This window comes from Cygnus olor, chromosome 12 (genome assembly GCF_009769625.2).
Source record: "Cygnus olor isolate bCygOlo1 chromosome 12, bCygOlo1.pri.v2, whole genome shotgun sequence".
NCBI classification, from domain to species: Eukaryota; Metazoa; Chordata; class Aves; order Anseriformes; family Anatidae; genus Cygnus; species Cygnus olor.
The window spans coordinates 17,587,347-17,603,881 of NC_049180.1; the positions used below are offsets into that span (position 1 = coordinate 17,587,347).

Sequence of the window (16,535 nt, forward strand, 5' to 3'; positions counted from 1 at the left end):
TTTCTCAGTGACAGCTGCACCTTCAGTAGATTCTAATAAACCCAACTTAGGTTAAAGGCCATATTTCATTATTGTTATTGGTATATGCTGCACATATTTAAAGGACCATATGCTGAGACACATGTTGTAATGTTTCTAGTTATGCATTTATGGGATGTATATGGTAGCTATACAGAGGGATAAAACTTCTAAGCTGTTCTGCCTTCCACTAACAGTAAATAGAGGAAGGGGCACATCTAAAGTTAGGGATGATTTTTACCCTTATCCTCCTCTTCAGCTCTTCTAGAATTCTCATTCTTTTGGATGTGCAAAATGAAGTCATTTGTAGCATCTATGATAAATTTTCTCCTCCCTAGGTGACCTGATAATGGCAGTGCCTGTTGTATGTAATGGTGAAGTGTAAAAGTGCGCTCATTCTTACAGCAATGATAGTTTAACATGAGCAGTAGCCACACAGTGAGTTAGTGGCCAATTCTCAACCCTGATGGAAGGTTCTCCTGGGGATAGCTTTTATGTGGTGACCTACAAACCTCCAGTGCAGGAGGCAATTAGGTGACTGTTGGGATTATGCCCTTTTATTCTAGGACAGCATTCAGTTAATAACCCGTCTACTAACATGTGAAAGATGCATACCCTTTCCCCTCGTTTGCAGCCTGTATTACATGTGTTATTCAAAACCAAATATTTACACTCAAATCAATACGTGAGCCTTAAATACATTGCTGGAATATTTACTACAGGCTGGTGTCTTTTGTTTTCTGGAACCTAACTGGCCACTATCAAAGTAATTTAAAAATGCTAAACTTATCACAAAAGTCATGTGGGAAAACTTTAACAAAATGCTTAATTATTTTGTAGCTCGGCATACTGTTACTAATGGCTGCGTTTAGTGATGGAGGCTATAAACTGTAAATCATAGCAGTGTTTCCCATGGCAGAGCAAGCTGCAATAGTGGTCTGACAGTGCCCTTTGACCTCTCTAAGGAAGGCATAGTGGGAAGTATGTGAGGACATTATGCTTGATTAGTCTCTCCCTAGTTTGCCTGGGAAGGAAGATAATTGAAAACACAATGGGTGTTGGAAATTGAAGGTTCTGAAATGCACTTTACAAACACATGCAATTTTAAATCTATAATGTGTCATCCATATCAGCAATGGACATTGTCTTCATTACATAAATACAATTCTTCTGCTAATACAGTGCAAATAGGGGTTAGGCAGCATCTGCAGCTATTGTAATCCACACTTCAAAGAGCAGTATCCATTTTATGTTCTTGAAGTCTGAGGATTAAATACAAGCTCTAAACAGAAGAACTGTTTGTCTGGTTGATTTCACATTCTCTGATTTGTAACATTCAAAAGAAAGAAGTTGAATTTTGTCCACTATGTGATCTTATAGAAAAGTTAGCAGTATAGCTTATACTTGGGAAACTGGGGACCGAGAGAAGAAGGAATTTAGTTTAGCTATTGTAATACACTGCCTCTATAAGCTGGTACAAGACTATTATTCTGGATGTTTTCTGGTCTGTTGAGTCCTAATGTAGCTAATCTCCAACAGATAGTGCTGCCCAGGGTTCCTGTAAAACAATCATCTGCAAACATATTTATTAACCTTTGTTATTTAGTTTTCTGTGAAGTGCAGGCCACCCTGCTGAACAGTCTACAGCATTTATTTACAATGCTGACTCCTATTAGATATCATTAGGTACATAATAATTATAATAATTATGTGCATTGCTTAGGCTACCCTGCTAAATAACAACCACTTTTATTCAGAAGTCATAATTGCTGCATCTAGACTTAAAATGAAACCTAATTAGATGTCAGTTCACCCCCTTTCACACATAATCTATATCCACTGTATAGCTGTGAAATCTATCCAGCAAAGATTAGCTCGTTTAGCCTGAAATAGTATTATCTATATGTCTGGTCAGGTGAAAGTTATAAAGTAGTGAATATTTTGTAAAAACAATTGGAATTGTTGCAGCAGAACTTCAGGGGTGTGACTTCTGTGAATGCTTTTTCACGGAGCTATTTTAGTGGAAAATGCGTTGTCTTTTGCAGCCGTAGCTGCATTAACAGACATAATAGTTCTGTAACTGGGTAGTGAGATATAACCTTAAAATTACCTGTTACAAATTTCCTGAGTTTTGTATATTTGAATCTGATCTTAATGCAAAGCTGTAGTACTCCTTGCATGAAAATAAGGAAGTCTACAATCTTTTCAGCAGGAAAGATGGAAACAAAGGTGAAGGAAGCAAAGAAGTGAACTGATTTTTAAAACTATGCAATGATTCATTTACTAAAACTAGTTTATTTCAAAGGACAGAGCCAAGAGTTATCTGATTCATTGCCAATATTAACCATTTTCCCTGCACATTACCACATTTGCATGTCCACCTCTTTGCAGGGCAATAGCTGGCACTGGTCTTATTCAATATGTGACCATGGAGCATTTTACCGTAGAAGTCATCTCAAGAAATGATTGCAGGAAAAGTTTTAAAATGTTGGGTGCACACAGAAAGGCAAACAAAGTGAGCAAAGTGGTGAAGGGAATAAACATAACAAAAGCGTTCAATTCTGAACAGGTTAGAAGTGTCACAGATCAGGATGGTCTGCAGATTAGGGAGCAAGTTCTTTAAAAAGGGCTGTAAATGCTTGAGTACCTGTAGCATGTTGCTCAGTGCTGACTTTTTGCCAAGGAGTATAAATGTTACTGGAAACAGTTATTAGCGCAGTGAAAACTATGCATGAGTGTTGAAAACTGCAGACTCTGCTGTCTAGCAGAATTATGCTAAGCAAGGCACTAAAGGAGATGGTCTAGTGTGGGACGGGGGTAGATGTATTTATACTAATCTTGAGGATATTTCCACTCTGAAAACTATTCAGGGTGTTCTGCTAGGGCAGGAAGGTGGCCTGTGGCAACCTCAGTTTCTCCTGGTGTTCCTCAGTCCCCGCTTCTTACTCTAGTCCTACTCCAAAGCCACCTGATACTCCCCAAACACTAAACTGCTTTCTCACAGCCACTTCCAATTCTAAAGCCTCCTTCCACAAAGCCCTTGGGCTCTTTTCAGCTTATCTTAGCTTTCTGCCATGAATTTTCACCCACTACATATAACTGAGTCTGAGGTTTTGAACTTGGAAATCTCCCTTTGGGGGAATACCTGAATTTGGCAGCCTCCAGACCCAGCAGGTGCTGTACTGACATTTTGTAAGTGTCGAGGTTTTGACTGTCTTTGATTACTTTACTGAGCTGTGTTCCACGTGTCATCTTCAGGTAGCTCCTCCTCAGTAGAGAGAAGTTGTAGTTTTCCACTAAAGAACCCCATATTGTGGGGCTAGTCACCCACAACTTGCATACAAAACTGAACTAAGCTTTGCAAGGGATGCAAAAAATAACAAGGAGGGATTCTATATAGGTACATTGGCCAGAACAGAAAGGCCGAGGAGAGTGTACACCCTCTGATAAACAAGAAGGGAGAATCGGTAACAACAGACATGGAGAAGACTGAGTACTGGTTTTAGTGCTGGCTGGTACTGTTTAATATCTTTGTCAATAACATAGTGGGATCAAGTACACCCTCAGCAAGTTTGAAGATGACGCTAAGCTGAGTGCTGCAGTCAGTACACCAGAAGGAAGGGATGCCGTTCAAAAGGACCGGGACATGCTAGAAGACCTGGCCCATGTGAACCTAATGAGGTTCAACAAGTCCAAGTGCAAGGTGCTGCACCTGGTTGGGGCAGTCCCCAAACACGGACTGGGAGAACTCATTGAGAGCAGCACTGCAGAGATGGACTTGGGGGTTCTGGTGGACAAATGCTTGACGTGAGCCAGCAGTGTGCACTTGCAGCCCAGAAGGCCAATTGAGTCCTGGGCTGCATCAACGGAGGAGTGGACAGCAGGTGGAGGGAGGGGATTATGATATATGTATATGCATATATATGTTCTCTGAAAGACTGCCTTCTAAATTTTTCAGCCAGAATTTTAGAACCTTTCCCCTTGGGGTATCATTGAAACAATGACATTGACCCTTCATGTAAGATTTCTGTTTCTGTGCTTTATTCTGGTTGGCCAATTCTCTCATCCTTTAGTGATTCTGAGCATGCAAACCTATTTAATGCATGTGTATATCCACAGGCATTTCATTTATCTCGGTTATACTGATTGAGACATATTTATCCAGGAAAAGATGGGTGACAGGTATTGACAGGCACAAGATATTAGGAAGGCTGCAAAAGTAAATGTGCTTCAGGAGTTCTGGAATGGTTAACCAATGAACTTTGAATTCTTTAAAAGTTCAGCTTATAGTTACTCTGCAGTGCAGTGCTGTACCCTGATACCTGTTTTCTCATACCAAAATACAAATTGATTTCTCATGGCAGCAATACCTTTTCTTTTTCCTCCTAGTGACTGAAACAAGCTATGTGCATCTGAAGTGATCTGAAAGTGTTATATGGACTCTGAGAGAAATTAATTTTATAGGTTGACATGGACCAAATTCTTGCAACAGTCTTAACTGTCAGATCTACTCATCCATACCTAAATAAGGTGGACATTTGATTTTTAAGGACACCTGAAAATCTCTGACATTTTTGATCTTTAAAATATGTTGCTCTGAATCCTTAGTTATGTTATTGTGCACAATTATGCTCTGAATATGGTTAAGCAACTGGAACGGGTTACCCAGATATGTTGTGGAATCTCCATCCATGCAGGTTTTCAAGTCAGCTAAAGAAAGACATGGCTGTTCTAGTATGGACAGCCAAACCTGCCAGCGTGGGATGTTTGACAGACAGACCTCCAGTGTTTCCAACTAATACTTCCATAACTGTGATTATATGGTAAATTACGTTAATCATTTTTGGTGGCGTATAACTCCTATAAATTCATTTGAAAACTTCCAATCTGCATCCAAGTGTTTTGACATTCTAACAGATCTTGAGTTTTATGAGGTAAATTAGAGTACCAACAGAGATCATAATTTTGATCTTTAAGTTTCAGAATGGGAGTTTCTGAATGATAAGAATTTTGGAAAATCTATACTAGTTACTTAACCTTAGTTGGCCTTCAACTCCAGTGCTTGGTTTCACTGGTTGTACTTTGGGATTACTGGTTTGTTAGTTTGCTTGGTTTTGAAACTACCAGCCAAGAAAGGATGAGGACTGTAATGATTTCAAATGTATAAAACGATACCCTTGACACAGGAGAAATTATTTAGATAGAAATTTACATGACATTTCTTGTTTCAAGTACTATAGTCATTCTTAAATTACATTCAAATTAATGCGTTTGTCAGCAGGAAAACTGATTAAGAGTCAGTTACACATTATTGTGCAATATTGAGTACATAGATAAGAAACAATTCTGAATTTCTAATAAACAATTAAGGATTGTAATTGCTTGCTAATAATAAATTTGACCAAAGTTGTTACTGAACTCTAGTGGGAAGACTTGCATGACTGGGAAATTAGAACAGAGATAATAAGTTATTTAGGAAAGTATGAATGGATGAAAAGGAGGAGGATTGCAGCCTATTTCTGCTTTATGGGGTTTACTTGTTTTACTGTCATTCATGATTTGGATATGTATGCTCTCACATAGAAAAGGATCAGTGTTACTTCAGAAGAATCTTGTGATAGAGATTGATAGTCGTCTTCTATAAACAGGAGAACCAGCAGGTAATCAAGCACCTGGCTAGAATGTGTAATGGAAATAAATATATTATCAAGTTTAGAAACTTGCATAGTGTCTATTGTTAGCACTATGATAATTACTAATTACCCTAATAATTACTTATTATTGTTCTAATAATAGAGCTATAAATTAGGTAAGGGTTTTCTGTTTTTAATAGAAACAATTCATAGTTTTCAACTGCTTGTCTTCTTTTGTTAAATACTTAGACATCATGGGCAAGGAAGCAATAGGATTAAAGGTTTGGTTTGTTACTGTTGTTTGGAGAGAAGGTGAAAATAATTACTAAAATTATATAGAGATATAAGACTAAAGAAAGGATCTCTGACTACAAACTGGGAACTGTTAGAACAATTCAAAATTTTATTTTTTAAAGTGATGAGAACATAACCTCATTTAGTGGAAATAATAAAATTGAATATAATTATAAATAAAGATAGAAATGTTCAATAATCTTCTGTCTTTGAGTAAATCTACCTCATGCATTTGTATCATATGGTACTTAAGATAACGTGTTGTTACTCTAGTTTACCTGACATAGATCTAGAGAATTATATGTCTGTACTGAGAAGGGAATCTTCAATCTAGAAACAAATAACAATCAAATTCAGTAACTGGAAACTGGAATTAGACAAGGTCAGGTGATACAAAATGTAGGTTTTCAAATGGGAGCTGATGAGCACTGATTACAGAGGTTGTCTAGCACTGAAAATGTCAAGAGCAGAACATGAATATTTAAAAATGTCCTGGTTCAACACCAGCCAAGGGTGTTCTCATACAGCATCTGGCATACGTTGTGCAGGTGATTGAAATGTTTCACCGAGGCTGTAAGTTTAAAGCTATGTATTTGTGCTCAAGAGGAGTTGAGAAAGGGCTGCGAGCACATGCTTTTTGTGTGGAGATTCATCACACTTGCTGGATGGATTTTCTTAGTGCTTCGGTGCCATTTTCACTAGAGTAATTTTGCCATTAGCTTGCTAGAAGGTAGGCATATTCTCTGTGAAGGCCTACTGATTTCACTGTAAGCCTTTGCAGACTCAGGGAGGCATCTAGGAACAGTGCCTGTCACTGTAAATGCCAGTGTTCCTCAGCCGTCGGTCCTACAAAGGAAATATAAACCCTTTTCATGGTCAAATTCATAAAGTTACACAAACCTGAATTGGTTTTATTTTTTGTTTCTTGTTTTATTTTGTTTGTTTTTGTTTGTTTGTTTGTTTTTTGCTGGATGTGAATACCTTGCTCCTCCTCCTCCTCCTCCCCCTAATTTTCAAGGTCCCTTGACATTTTGATCTCTTAACAGCTGAATCACAGGATTTCTCTGTACGGTTTAAGGCTGGTTGCACAGAGCAGAGTGAACCTGATCTAGCTGGCATGGATACCACCAGTATGAGAGGCTGCTGCTGATTCAGCAGGAGACAGTTACAAAAGCACTTCTGAGAGAAACCACATTAGGCAATGCTGTCTAAAACAAGAAAAAGGAAGGATGGAAACAATATCTTAAAAATAAATTCCCTGACACTAGTCTTGCTTAAAACTGGAATAAGTCAGGCTGCTGAAATGAGCACTGGTGGTAGTGTAAATAAGGTGAGAATCAGGTCCAGTGTCTGACTGGTAAGGTGTCAGTAAGGCTAAAACAAAAGAAGTACAACACCCTTGAGAGAGACAGTTTTCACCTTTTTCATAGCTAGCATAAGTTACGTGATATTTTTAACTATGGTCTCTTGCAATTCTTAATTTAAAAAAATGTCTGGGTAAATCCCTGCTATGCTCTGCTGTGTGCAGAAAAAGAGTGCTGCTTCCTCATCTTTAGCCACGTTCTGGTAGCTTTATTTGTTGAATATTGCTTAGCTGAAGTAGGCAGCAACAGAACACAGCACTTTCTGGAGAGGAGTCCCCTGTGTGCTTCCTCTGACAAATGTTGAAAAGGGAAGAAATGGCAAGACTAGATATGTTTTTGCACTTCTTGATGTGTTGTTTCTATATTATGAAACTCTGACCATGATTGGTATACATACCAAAATAATTCAGTTTTAATAACGGAAAGTTGGGGCAAACTGTCTTGGGACTGCAAAATGCCATTAACAGAATGTCGATAAATACACAATAAGCCTGGGAGCTCAGAGGGGCAGCATGCTCTCTTTCATCTTGTTTCAATGTCATCGTCTATATAAAAGAGTTGAGACTTAAGTTTTAAAATGGGAACGTTTTAAAATAACTATGTTAAGAGTAGAAACCCAGTGAGAATATTTCTAGAAATCTCCTAAGCTGTCCTAATGGCTGATTTTTGTGTGTGTGTTTATTTGTTAACTCAACCTAAGGTTTTGTAGTCCACTTTCTTGCAGGGACAATGTAAATACTGGAGCAGGCCCTACCAGAAGGAACTGTATCTTGATTTTAGTGGCAGTAGAATCAGCTTGGAGTGAATAACGTGTAGTCCCATATACTGCTTTGCCCGAGGGCTGCATCAATCCTGGGAACTAACTTTGAACTACATCTGGAAATTATTGAATACATTTTTGAATACTCCTTCATTGAATGATATGATTCTTCTATGGTATGGATAGTGAAAAAGCAGAATATTTATCCCTATATTTTTGTGTTAATTGAATGCATGGCTTGATGGCTTACAAAGGACATTTTCCACAAATTGGGTTAAAATACTTGTGTTAAATATTGAAAAGGCAAAGGCAAAACATGAGACAAATGTGGTTAAAAGCTAGAATTAGTATCATTACCACAACATACTCAATTATATACAAAATAATGAAGTATGTCCAAAAAGAGAAAATGATCTTGTTTGTTTTTTAGATATTGGCTCCTAACAGCTGGCACCAATGTATTTCACATCATTGAAGTATATGTGTTGCTCAAAATAATCCTAGGATCTCTGTATTAATATATTTTTTCTGCAGCACAATGATTGTGGACAAATACTCTGGGCACTAAATACACATTGGGGCTGTGATTTATCGAACTAAAATGCTGCCACGCAAAATACAAGTATCAGCATCTTTTATTTTCTGTCGACCTCTGTATGTAGTAAAGCAACAATAGAAGCAACTTGCATTGAAATTCAGCAGTTGCTCAGTTATAAAATACAGTGCATCTAATAAAAAACATGGCCAAAAAAGTATAGTAATCTGGATGCCTGCACTGTGACAGCTCTATTCTTGCTCTTGTCATTCATGATATAGCCTGATATTTTTTCTTTTCTTCAGTGTGCTGTGACCATAGGTGGTAAGCAATGCCTGCAGGAACACAGGCACTCTGCAGCTCCATCTGTTTTTGCAAATGTAAGTACATAAGATCTTATGTGCTTAAGCTTACAAACATTTTTTTTTTGAAGTTGATATAAATCATCCCACAGCAGATATTCTGAGATATATGTTCCTCAGTTAAAACCCGTGGTGATCCACAAACCACACATGCTTTAGAAGTGAACAATTATAGCAGTTGCAAAATCAGATGCGTTTTCTCTTTTAGAGGTATGTAACTGATCAGTATCTCTGTTTCCCACAACAGTGACTCACAGCAGATGAAATATACCTAAGTTCCTTTCTCTCTTATGCACACAGAGTATATTAGGCCTTCGAGATATCACAATATTTACAAGCTCTGTTAAGTGGACCATGCTGCCACATAGTGGAAGTCTGATACACTCTGTCTTCACCCATCCTATTAAGTCACACAAATATAAAGATGAAATAATGGGGTTTGTTCATTTCTGTAATAATTAACAGCACATTTACACTCCTAGCATATCACTGTTGATGTTTACTATTTGATCAAGTATGATGGATGCCTTGTGGTTGCAAATTCAGATTAGCATAATTTCATCACCAAGGGACCCATGAAAAGGTTCAATTATAGAGCAATCTCATTAATACCAGGGCTTGTTAAACTAATAGAAATAGACATCCCAACAGCTCTGATATGTATACATGTGCTTGGAATATAATTAATGGAAAAGTTACCCATACCTGAAACAAGCGTGAATGATATGACTGCGGGATGTTCTAGACCAACTGAGATAAACGCTGTAACAGCATAGAGAATGTTTTGTTAGATTCACTCGGAGAAAAAATATCAGCAAAAATCTAGGCAACCTTTCTTCTAAAATGTTAACAAAAGATTTCTGCTTTGTCTTTGCATGATAACTTTTTTTTTTTTTTTTTACCTTTTGATAAAAAGCTATTTAATTCATGTTGTCTATTGATTTAGTAGCACTAGAAGCAGTACTCCCCCCACCCTTTATTGTTAGCCTCTTGATTTTTAAGCAGCCATTTTTCTAAAACTTGAAATGGGAGAATTACCTCCAAACAAGAACTGTGGTAAGGAAGTTTGTAGAAGGCCTATTTATTGTAGCTGTGAATGTGGGTGGGCAGCCAGCTCTTTCTCTGGGGGAGCACAATTCAAATTTTCCAAAAAAGGAGAACAGAAAACTACTGCAACTGGCACCTGTCATTCATGCATGACAGGAAGGAGTTTGAAGTCCAAGCAACAATCTTAACTATTGCAGATTTTCTAGCGACAGACAAACCCTTTCCCTCAGTTTCTTCAGTTAAATGCAATAATACTGAAACTGTGTGGGATTTTTTTTCCAAAGACAATTCTTCTGTGTCAAGACAATTAGAGTTCTTAGAGAATTTTTCCTAAAAATTAGTTTGTATAATTATTGTCATGTTACCATTTACTTACAAATACACTTGATTTGCACCTTGTTATGTACAGTCTCATCAGGTCAATGAAGACACAGAGACATTCTACATTGAATGGTTCTCTGCTTTGAACACCTTCCATTGCCACTGGAGTACTTGACCCTAACCTTCTTTGTCTCATTTGAACTGAGGACCTATTCTTCTTTGGCTTTGACAAGTCATAGTATTCTGACCACGTATTTTATTTAAAAAAAAAAAAAAAAAAGTCTTTCTGGTGCTAATAATACCTATTGTCTTAGGACAGTTTTGGACTAAAAGCTGTGGCAAGTGTCCTGAGCTCTGAGTTTCTGAAGGCTTTAGTCTGTATACAGCTCTCTTAATAATTGTATGGACAGAGAGAGGTCCATCACTTGCATGGCACCCTTCATCAGTAGCTGATTTGGTGATATGCAATAGAAAAGGGTATTAAAATCCTTTTGGAAAGGCTGGATGTAAGTTACTGTCTCTGCCATAGTTTGAAGTTAGAAAAAGCAGTTCCCTCTCCCCATCATTCAGAGATTTGTTAACAGTGAAGGACATTGGAATTAGCTAGATTGTTATCTCTTGCTCGCATTGCAGGTGATATCCAAATGACTAAGCTTTAATTTGAGAAGTGGTGAACTTCTCACACTCTAAGATCTTGGGTATTCAGGGAAGGTTTGTTCAGAATTCACTAAAGCGTAGATTTGTTAGTTCTATCCAAAAAAGCCCCATGAGCCCTTTCTTATTTGACTTAGTTTATACTGCTTAGTAAGGGTTTAAAAAAAAAAAAAAAGCCACTCTCGAGCAAGAATAAGAGTGTCAGCATAGTCATGCATCTAAGAAAACTTTCTCTTTCAGGCAAAGTCTTGTGACACAAGAACATTGGCTCTCAATAGAGGAAAAACTTCCAGATTTTGACACAATCCTTTCCATTATTTCTCCAATCCAAATGGCTTTAGTTCAGCCTTTCTTAAAAGCCAAAACTGATGTTTGCTTAAGAGAACCATGACTAAATGTCATTTAGCTTGAACCTTTGTGAAAAGCAGTGTTGGATGGTCATCATAAACACAAGGTTGTGAGCTCTGAGCTCTGCCACTGCTCTTCGTGTGACTTGTATAAAGTGTTTATTTTCCCTGTCTTCCAGTGATGCTGATGATTCAGATCCTTATGCTGAAGCTCTTGTTTATGACATATAGTGGCTTTATACTTTCTTTAAAACAAACCAAAAAGGACAAAAAAAAAACCTATATGAATCTAGGAATAATCACTCTTTAGCACTAGGCAGTAGTTCTCTGTATCCTAGTCTATAGTAGGACTGACTCTTTTCAAGCGGATTTTTTTCTTTGCTGACTTCACCAACTTTAATTAGCTTTGAATCGTGCATTTTGTATGGTATCTGATGTTCCTATGATCAAGCTCTTAATCAGTTAGTAGTCATAAAAATCATGAATGTCTGCAGGATGCTGTAGAAATGGTAAGCTGCAGCAGAGAGTATGGAAATAAGTATTATAAGCACGGACGGCATCTGAGGCAAGAACTTTTTGGCAACTATAACTAGCTCCAGTAAAATGGATCCTGCTCAGAATACAATAACGCTCTAACAATTCATTGCTGAATCCCTTGTTTCCTTTTGAGACCTAATTTTTGCTTAAATTAATTTTTCTGCTGAGGTATATATGCTCTGATTCCATCACATGATCTTATTAAGTCTACAATGCTGCATTTTTTATCACTTCTGCTATTTGATTTTCTGCAATTTTAAGCAAAATAGCACAATTCCAGAAATACTTGAAAGTTGATGAATGACTCATACTGTAGTTCATTGAACACCATAAAATATTCAGTGACTCACAATCCTAGCATAAACCAAAGGTCAAAAAAAGACCCTATTGTTCACAATACAGAAGTACAAAATCCAAACACTTCTAAATCAGGTATTAGAAGCTATTCCCGCTTTTGTGGTTGTCACTTGTCAATTCCAGCTAATCCCTATGTGGATTTTTAAAACTGTGTAATACAACCTAATAATTTTATAATAAGAAACAGTCTGTTTGCTAGATTAACTTAAATTTGTAATGTTGATTAGTTTCATGCAAGAGTAATGATCTGTAGTGAAGAATATATGACACTGGAACACTGGAAACCATTTTCAAAGCATAAAGCAGCTGTGTTACATAGTTCACTACTTAGAATTACAATAGCTGCGTAGCTCACTTTCTGAATGATTCAGCTTTTATGTTTTGAACACCAAACAATTTTATTCTCTCGGGCAAACGAATCCCTGTATTGTCCAATGCCAGTGTCTCTGGCTGAATGGATAAAGTAGGAAATGCCTTAGAATATCGTAATCAAGAACTAATAATATTTGAGGAACAAAGTTTGCTCAGGCTGATTTCCCATCTGAAAATGGCAGTCCTCTAGGGATTATGCACACTACTGTCATTTACGTACATTGGTCTCTTGACTAAATTTCTTTATTCCTGATCTGCTTTTCATCTAATATTACATTGCACTAGCATACCTCTGTTGGTGTGACTAGACCAACATCCATGTAATGATGCCATAAAGTAAAGAAGAAACAGTCTCACTTTTGATGACTGTAATTTTCTCTGGAGCACAATGGCCTTTTGAGGTGTGACCATTCCTATACGCAACTTTGATGGATAATGTCCTTTCTGAAATGGCATTATCACACTGCTTAGTAAATGCAGTGACAGTTCAGCTGGGGCTTGGGTGGCGATAACATTTTGTTTGGTCTGAGGTTTTGATAATGGAACAAAGGGCACTGAGAATCATGTGGTTTTTTATTCTGCCTTGGGAGAAGAACAGGTGAATCAATGTACCTTTTTAAGAGGACTGAATGTAATTGGGGTTTGAGGTTTTCATTGGTGGACTGAGTTTCTGTTTAAATGTAGTCTCTGGAGCAGATGGTAGATAAGAGAGTAACTAGGTATCACAGGAAACAGTAGAACTATAATACTGTATTACTGCACCCAGTAGAGTTAGAAATGTCAGTCTAATACTGCGGGCATATTTCTTATGTGTAGATTTATAAAATAAGAAAAGAGCAACTCAGCGCAGATGACTTTTAAATGAATCCATAAGCATTGATACATTCCTTGCCAAGGTGCAATATCATTGATCAAAACTGGGGCTCATTGTTATTAAGGTTTCAACAGCATTTGTATTAACAAGTCACCTTTGTGTCGTAAAAAGGCAGAGGGTTGATAGGCATTAAAAAAACAGCTGCATCATAGCAAGCAGCCAAGAGCACAATGGGTGTCAATAGGAGGTAAAACTACTCCCGCTGAGACAAGTGAAGAAGAAAAATGAAACAGGAGGATTTGTTCCAGCAGCCCTGTCTAATTGTTTATTCCCTTCTCATTCCATCCTAGTCACTTAAGGACTACGGCTTCTGTCATGTAAAAACAAAAAAACAAAGCTTGGGCTGCTCAGGTTTTGTCTCACTGTAAATGAGTGGAATTTGGGTACTGGGGATCTGTGGGCAAGGTGATGGCACGTTACCTTTTCCTGATTAGTTACAAGGCATTTACTTCAGATAAGTGCTGTGTGAGTGTATGACCTCATAAGTGGCCCCAACCAACACTAATAGTCTACTTCAGCAAGGAGATTAGGTTCCACTAATAGTGTCACAGCATGAAATAAGATGCAACATATTAACTGAGGGAGGGGAGCAGGAGGTGGGAAAGAACTGAGGGGAGGAAAAAAAACTTGGAACAGAAAAGGGCAGCTTAAAGGTGCAAAAGAAGTCAGTGATAGCATAGGATATCTGCAGCTCCTGAATATAAATGTATTCTGCAGGCTTCTTGTGTGGAAATAGACATTTTCAAACAGCATGGATACTGGCTTTCCTTTCCTGGAGTGGTTGCAACTGGCACCCCACAGGCTGGCTGTCCTGGGTATGCTTGTCCAGTGCAGGAAAACCATTGCATGCCTCTGTTGTAGCCAAGCTCCAGTGGGGGTAGAGACCTTGCCTACAGCAGCAGGTTTCCTGCAGCTTTCATGGTGCTCCATGGACCTCTTGGTGCCGTAGGCAGCAGTGTTTTACTGGATTCATTATCTCAGTTCTAATAGCTTCTAATAGCAGTGGACTAAAATATTTTTACTGGGAAGTTTCATTCAAATGCAAGATGATTTGGACCTTCTCTCCTCAGAGGCATGTCTTTCTTCCTTCAGTGTTATATGGCAAGCTGTAAAAATGCAATTTTTTTTTTTCCATCATTGGAAGCACTGAAGTTCATGTGCTCCCCTGGAAGAATAAATCAGGCATTTCCTATAATCTGTGGTAAGATCTCTTATAACTATGGGATGCATTCCATAGATAGAGCAAACAAAGGTGTTGAAGTCATAAGCTTGCTTCCACATGAAATGCACCTGATAAATTATATTATTACTATTACCTTACCCACTTAAGCTGGAAGAACTGGATCCATTTTTAACAAATTGGTTCAAATACTTTTTCTTGGTTCTAGAATTACTAAAATCTGGCAGCAGAATTGATTATTAAGCAGAATTGATTACTAAGTTATTGGAGCTCACCACATTTGTGCAACCACATTTCCTAGTAGGCTGAGGCTGGATAGTTGGTTTGCGCGTATGAAAAACGTTTTCGCCCTTGTCATTTCTCAGATTTTGCTGTATATATCAAATTGAGTCTAGCAAATGAACAAATGGGGAAAAAAATACTGATCTGGTACCAATTCATGTGTAGGTACCCATGCTCAATTTCAAGTCTCTGATACTATTGTCAGAATTTGCTTTCTCATGCTAGAAACTGGGCTACAAACTAAAATTTACGTGCTCTGTTTGCCAGCTGTCTTATTCTTATATACAAAACCAGTGGGTAAGAAAATACTTGAACTAGAATATGATTTATTAAAAAGAAATCATGAAAAAATTGTAAGGAATTTTTAAACCTATAAAATGTGTATGTGGTTTCACAATCCATGCACAATTTAAAGTCTAGAAATAGTTTAATACACTAGCATAAGAGAAACATTTTTCTGAAAGTTGTCTATTGATTTTACTGTAATTTACAAGCTGAAGCACAAAAAGTTATAGTTGATTGAAGCTATCAAACTATTTTCAACAGAAACACTTGTCTTCCTGCAGGATGATGCACCCATTCATTTCCATCTTGATTAATGAACCTGTGGTTGTCTGCAGCCAATACAATGGAGAAGCTGGGTGTATTTAACTGTTGACTTAATTGTTGCTAATGGAACATCGGGCTAGATCCAAAAAGGTGAAGGAGAGGTGGCTAAATCTCCCCCAGATTCCACCTCTATAATTAGGCATTCAATATCCTGTATGTACCTCAGGTTTGGCTCATAAAGCTACAATGAGTGCAGTTTCACATGTCTATGACAGCTGCCATCTTGGTGAGCTGTGCACTTTAATGTGTCTCATACCTAAGCTTGGTAGGATTCACAGGCCTGGCATCCCTGAGGAGCCCATAATCCCTGAGGAGCACATGTTGTTAGATGTACTGAGAGGAAAGAAATGAATGGAGGACTTCAGTTTCTTTCATAAAGTGTGACCAAGAAGGAGAATGTACTGAGCTTGGTGATGAAAAGTCTGTTTCTGGGAGGAACTTTAGATTTGCATGCTGTAGTCCTGCTATCACGGCACTGTATGAACTGACTCTTCAATGTAGGGGGGGGCAAAAAAAAGCAGGATTGGTTCCTGCAGCAGAACCAGAACAAGAATCCACTCTGCAGCATGGCAGCTCTGAGCACCTCACTCCTGCTCTCCTCTAGCCAGCCTCCCTCAACAGGCCACTGACTGCCCTTGGGCTGAGGTGTGGAGGGATCAGAGTTTGCCACTGCTTGGGCGAATGCTCCAGCAACTGGACTGCAGTATAAAACAGTCAGGAACAAAATCTGTTCTGGCACCTGTCATTGAAGAAGTTATCTCCAACTCTGATCATAACGCTGAGTTTGTAAGAGAGAGAGGCTTTCAGACATGTCTTGGCTTCAGCGTGTGCCATAGAGGGGTTTGTCATCCTGTAGCTGAGGGCACTTAGGGTTTTGTGTTCAAAGCCCTGACATTCAGCCTAGCAGTGCTATTTTCTCCTCATAGGTTTCTGATGGTGGTTCTGGATAGGTCAGGATGCCTCTCAAAGTTCTATGCTAACTTCAATTG

The 16,535-nt window shown here is 38.1% G+C and overlaps 1 long non-coding RNA gene across 6 annotated transcripts in view; it reads left to right on the top strand.

Annotated features, from left to right (window-relative positions):
- LOC121076449 overlaps positions 1-16,535 on the top strand; it is a 124,757-nt gene that overhangs the window by 52,082 nt on the left and 56,140 nt on the right. For all 6 annotated transcript variants that reach the window (XR_005823513.1, XR_005823511.1, XR_005823508.1 and 3 more), the window contains one exon: positions 8,910-8,984. This is a non-coding gene — a long non-coding RNA (uncharacterized LOC121076449). The remainder of the gene's footprint in view (positions 1-8,909; positions 8,985-16,535) is intronic.